The sequence below is a fragment of the Narcine bancroftii genome, chromosome 3 (assembly GCF_036971445.1).
Source record: "Narcine bancroftii isolate sNarBan1 chromosome 3, sNarBan1.hap1, whole genome shotgun sequence".
NCBI classification, from domain to species: Eukaryota; Metazoa; Chordata; class Chondrichthyes; order Torpediniformes; family Narcinidae; genus Narcine; species Narcine bancroftii.
This window is the reverse complement of record NC_091471.1, coordinates 68,102,977-68,108,976: the sequence shown is the minus strand read 5'-3', so window position 1 is coordinate 68,108,976 and position 6,000 is coordinate 68,102,977. Positions and strand designations below refer to the sequence as shown.

At 37.0% G+C, this 6,000-nt stretch overlaps 1 long non-coding RNA gene across 1 annotated transcript in view; it reads right to left on the bottom strand.

Annotated features, from left to right (window-relative positions):
* Nucleotides 1–2,260: 2,260 nt before the first annotated feature.
* LOC138756131 (uncharacterized) overlaps nucleotides 2,261–6,000 on the bottom strand; it is a 39,444-nt gene continuing 35,704 nt past the window's right edge. The window contains exon 2 of the long non-coding RNA XR_011352782.1: nucleotides 2,261–2,556. This is a non-coding gene — a long non-coding RNA (uncharacterized lncRNA). The remainder of the gene's footprint in view (nucleotides 2,557–6,000) is intronic.

Below are 6,000 nucleotides of genomic sequence, written 5' to 3'. Positions count from 1 at the left end.
CCAGGTAGGGGAGGAGAAAGAAACTAGGTAACAGAGGCAATCTGCAAATGTGCCGTAGAAACTCAGCAGATCATGCAGCATCCATAGGAAGTAAATGGTAATCAACGTTCTGGGCCTGAGCCCTTCATCATTGAATGACCGAACATCAGGTTGGCACCTGAAAGAAAAGGAGGTTGGAGGAGGGGAAAGGAGACAGGAGGTGGCAGGGGGTTGGAGGAGGGGAGAGGAGGGAGGAAGTGGCAGGGGAGGAGCACATGCTGGCAAGTAAGAGATGATGGGTTGACACAGGTGAGAGGATAGAAGTGACAAAAGCTGAGAAGTGATGGGGTTGAGGAATGGGAAAGGGATGGGAGATGGAGGATAAAAGAGAGAGAGAACATAAATTGGAGGAGTCTATGTTAATGCTATCTGATTAGAGAGTGGCCTGTTATATTCCGGATATTTTTCTGCTCCAGATTTCACCATCTGCAGTTTCTTGTGTCTCCAGGTCATAAATGATCCCCTTTGGAATGCTAAAGGGGGAAGATAAGGTAATGAAATCTTGCTGAGGGTACTGAAATGTGAGAGATAATCTATTAAAGATGAGATCTGGTGGGGTGAATGGCCAGGACAGAAGTTATCCATCCTTGCTCCGTTCAAATGTCTTTTAAATATATCCCCTATTACCTTAAATCTATGTCTTAGTCTATTTTTAGACTCTCCTGCATTGGGGGAAAACCGTATAACTGTTCATCTTATCTATGTCACTCATCACCCTATAGACATATTTTTGATGTGTAAATATTATTTCAAATTATTTCTACTGAGTAAAAATAAGTGTAAAGATTTAAATCACGAATGGCTAATTTTTTTTCACAAAGTCGCAAAGAACAGTTTGATCAACATGGCGAGGAATTAAAGATTGCATGTATTTAAGTGTATGAATTAAAATGAGAGGATAGTCAGAGATGTGAACAAGAAATTAATTATTTTGGTGCAGGTCCTTTGACTATGAAAATTGATCCCTTTGTCTATCTCCTTACAATTGGATCAGTTAGCTAAGGGTCTGTCTAAGTCAGTTAGGACCATCCAAACCTCTGGAATGAACAATAAAGGCACTGAACAAAAAGCAGATCTGAAAGGAGGAAGATGAAAAGTGAGAGTGAATCCATGAAATTTTGGTTTGATAAAAAGGATGACCGAGAGGAAGTGCTGCCAAGACTGAGCTGTCTCACTGCTTGTTAGCCACTATGTCCCATCTGTTACTTTCCATATGTCAGTTTTATGCAATCTTATTCTGATGTCTACGGCAACTGACGTTTCTTAATGAACCAATAAATAGCTCTGCTCTTTAGTCTTTTAGCATTATCTTTGATCTTCGGAAAAGGCTGAAACCTTACATTATACCATAAGGTCAACCAGTTATCTACATTGCAAACAACTGGTAATGATGGCATTAATAGTATAGAGTCATTGTCATAGAGCCATGCAGTACAGAACAGACCCTTCAGCCCAACCAGTCCATGCCACCCAATTTAGTATTCTGGGCATATCCCTCTTCTTTGCATTTGGTCCATAGCCTTCCAAGTCATTCCTATCCATAAATCTGTCCAAATGTCTTTGAAGATCAAGATCATGCCTGCACTTCTGGGAGCACATTCCAGATACAGACTAACTTTTGAATTAAAAAGATCCAGCTCAGGTCTCTTTGAAATCTTTCCCCTCCCATCCTAAAACTATGCTCCCTAGTTTTAGAATCATTTATCCCAGGAAAAAGGCAGTGAACATTCACTTTTTTCTAAGGGCTTCAAGATTTTATGAACATCTCTCAGGTTAGCACTCAGCAAATTCCTATGATCTAGGAAATAAAGACTCAGCTATCCAGCCTCTCTCTCTAGCTCAAGTGCCAGTAAACATGTACATGTTTATGCATGAACACAATGCCTATTGGACCATATTTCCTGCAGAATGCATGCCTGCTTTCACCCTCTACCTCAGTCCTATCATTGCCATGGTCTAGCTCGGAAAATCATCGAGGACCTTGACCATCCAGCCCACAGTGTCTTTGAGACATCATATTCAAGGAGCATCAAAACCAAGACTGCCAGGCTGGGAAGCAGCTTCAAACTGCAGGCAGTGAGACTACTGAACAATTATAGAAACTCATAAATTATATTTTATATATTTATTTTGGATCGCTATGTATAGAGCCCTCCATAATGCTTGGGACAACGATATATTTTTGCTTTTGATTACAAATTTAAAACTGTGGAGCAAACCATTCACAAGTTTCAAGTGCACATTGCAAATTTATTCATGGTGATACATTTTGGTTTGACCATGCCGAAATCACAGTACTTTAAGTACATAGTCCCCCATTTCAGAGGACCTTAATGTTTGAGACATTTGACTTCACAGGTGTTTGTGATTACTCAGGTATAGTTAATTGCTTTATTGATGTATGTATAAGAGAGCTGGGCTTGCTTCAAAGCTTTTGATCACCTTTCCAGTCTGAAGTTGCCATTTTTGTACCTGAGAACCATCATGCCATTGAAAGTCAAAGAAGCCATGATGAGGCTGAAAAACAATAATAAAACAGTGAGAGACAGTGCCCAAACATTAGGATTACCAAAATCAACAGTCTGGAACATTAGGAAGAAAGAGCGTACTCGTGAGCTCAGTAATCGCAAAGAGACTGATAGGCCAAGGAAGGCCTCCACTGCTGATGACAGAAGAACTCTCATCATAATGAAGAAAAATCCCCAAACCCCTGTGCCACAGATCCGAAATACTCTTCAGGAGGCAGGTGTGGATGTGTTAAAGACTACTGTCCGCAGAAGACTTCACAAACAGAAATACAGAGACTATACTGCAAGATGTAAACCACTAGTTAGCCACACAGAAACAGGATGGTCAAATTACAGTTTGCCAGCAAGTATTTAAAATAGCCTGCATAATACTGGAAAAAGGTCTTGTCAACAGATGAGTCCAAGATTAACTTGTATCAGGGTAATGACAAGAGCAAAGTGTGGAGACATAAAGGAACTTCCCAAACTCAAAGCTTAGCACCTCATCTATGAAACATGGTGGGAAGGGCATTATGGCTTGGGCATGCATGGCTACCACAGATACTGGTGCACTTATCTTCATTGATGATCTTCTTTTTTTTTTTTATTTTTTATTTTTCACACCATAAATCACAATAGCCATGATATACACTTTTTCTTTTCCACACATTTACAGTGACTTTTTCTCCCTCCCCCCTCCCTCCTCCCAAGCCACCCCCCCACCCCCCCCCCTCTCATCCATTTTAGGTATACAATCTAGGTTGCATTAATTCAGTTAGACAATGTTGTCATTCAACAAAAATACACCAGAAATTCGACTGAGTCCATTCTTTTCTTTTCTTCTCCTTCCATCAACTTAGGTAATGTTTGTTCCCGGTAGGTTTTCGCTATTGTATTTAATGTAAGGCTCCCATACTTGTTCGAATATTTCAATATTATTTCTTAAACTATATGTTATTTTTTCTAATGGAATACATTTATTCATTTATATATACCATTGTTGTATTTTCAAATTATCTTCCAATTTCCAGGTTGACATAATACACTTTTTTGCTACGGCTAGGGCTATCTTGACAAATCTTTTTTGTGCATCTTCCAAGTCAATTCCAAATTCTTTATTTTTTATGTTACTTAGGAGAAAGATCTCTGGATTCTTTGGTATATTGTTTTCTGTTATTTTATTTAATATCTGATTGAGATCATCCCAAAATTTTTCTACTTTCTCACATGTCCAGATTGCATGAATTGTTGTTCCCCTTTCTTTTTTACATCGAAAACATCTATCAGATACTGTTGGGTCCCATTTATTTAACTTTTGCGGTGTAATGTATAGTCTGTGTAACCAATTATATTGTATCATACGCAGCCTCGTATTTATTGTATTTCTCATCGTTCCAGAGCATAACTTCTCCCATGTTTCCTTTTTTATCTTTATATTTAAATCTTGTTCCCATTTTTGTTTAGTTTTACCATTTGTTTCCTCATTTTCCTTTTCTTGCAGTTTAATATACATATTTTTTATAAATCTTTTGATTAACATTGTATCTGTAATCACATATTCAAGGTTACTTCCCTCTGGTAAACTCAAGTTGCTTCCTAATTTATCTTTCAAGTAGGATCTCAGTTGGTAATATGCCAGCGCTGTATCTCCAGTTATATTGTACTTATCTCTCATTTGTTCAAAGGATAAGAATCTACTTCCTGAAAAACAATTTTCTATTCTTTTAATCCCTTTTTTTTCCCATTTTCTAAAGGCAAGGTTGTCTATTGTAAAAGGGAGTAGCTTATTTTGCGTCAATATTAGTTTTGGTATTTGGTAATTTATTTTATTTCTTTCTACATGAATCTTCTTCCATATATTGAGGAGATGGTGTAATACTGGAGAAGTTCTATGTTGTACCAATTTTTCGTCCCATTTATATAATATGTGTTCAGGTATCTTTTCCCCTATTTTATCTAATTCTAGTCTCGTCCAGTCTGGTTTTTCCCTTGTTTGATAAAAATCTGATAGGTACCTTAATTGTGCGGCTCTATAATAATTTTTGAAGTTTGGCAATTGTAAGCCTCCTTGTTTATACCATTCTGTTAATTTATCTAGTGCTATCCTCGGTTTCCCCCCTCTCCATAAAAATCTCCTTATTATTTTCTTTAACTCTTTGAAGAATTTTTCTGTCAGTTGTATTGGCAATGCCTGAAATAAGTATAGTATCCTTGGAAAAATGTTCATTTTAATACAGTTTATCCTTCCTATCAGTGTTAGTGGTAGCTCTTTCCAATGCTCTAAATCGTCCTGTAATTTTTTCATTAGTGGATTGTAATTGAGTTTATATAATTGGCCTAGATTTTTGTTTATTTGCACACCTAGGTATCTTATTGCCTGCGTTTGCCATCTGAATGGGGATTCCTCCTTAAATTTTGAGAAATCCGCGTTATTCATAGGCATTGCTTCACTTTTATTTACGTTTATCTTGTATCCCGACACTTCTCCATATTCCTTCAATTTCTTATATAGTTCTTTTATTGATAGTTCTGGTTCTGTTAAGTACACTATCACATCATCCGCAAACAGACTGATTTTATATTCCCTGTCTTTTATTTTTATTCCTTTTATATTATTATCTCTTCTTATCGATTCTGCTAGTGGTTCTATAGCTAGCGCAAACAATAATGGTGATAGTGGGCATCCCTGCCGCGTTGACCTGCTTAAGTTAAATTGCTTTGATACATGTCCATTTACTGTCACTTTCGCTAACGGTCCCTTATATAATGCTTTAATCCAATTAATATACTTCTCCGGTAAACTGAATTTTTGCAATACTTTGAACAAGTAATTCCATTCTACTCTGTCGAAGGCCTTCTCTGCGTCTAAAGCAACTGCTACTGCCGGTGCTTTATTTCCTTCTACTGCATGAATTAAGTTAATAAATTTACAAATATTGTCTGTTGTGCGTCTTTTTTTGATAAATCCAGTTTGGTCTAAATTTACCATTTTCGGTACCTGTTCTGCTAATCTGTTCGCTAATAGTTTAGCTATTATCTTATAATCTGTGTTTAGCAGAGATATTGGTCTGTATGACGCTGGTGAGAGTGGATCTTTCCCTTGTTTTAGTATCACTGTAATTATTGCTGTTTTACATGAATCTGGTAAGTTTTGTGTCTCATCAATCTGGTTGATTACATCCAGGAGGGGCGGTATTATTAGGTCTTTAAATGTTTTGTAGAATTCTATTGGGAGTCCATCCTCTCCTGGTGTCTTATTATTTGGTAAATTTTTTATTATCTCTTGTATTTCTACTGTTCCAAATGGTTCTGTTAATTTATTTTGTTCCTCTATTTGTAGTTTTGGTAGTTCAATTTTAGTCAAAAATTCATCTATTTTCCCTTCTTTCCCTTCGTTTTCGGTTCGGTATAATTGTTCATAGAATTCTCTGAAGTTTTCCTTAATTTCTTTTGG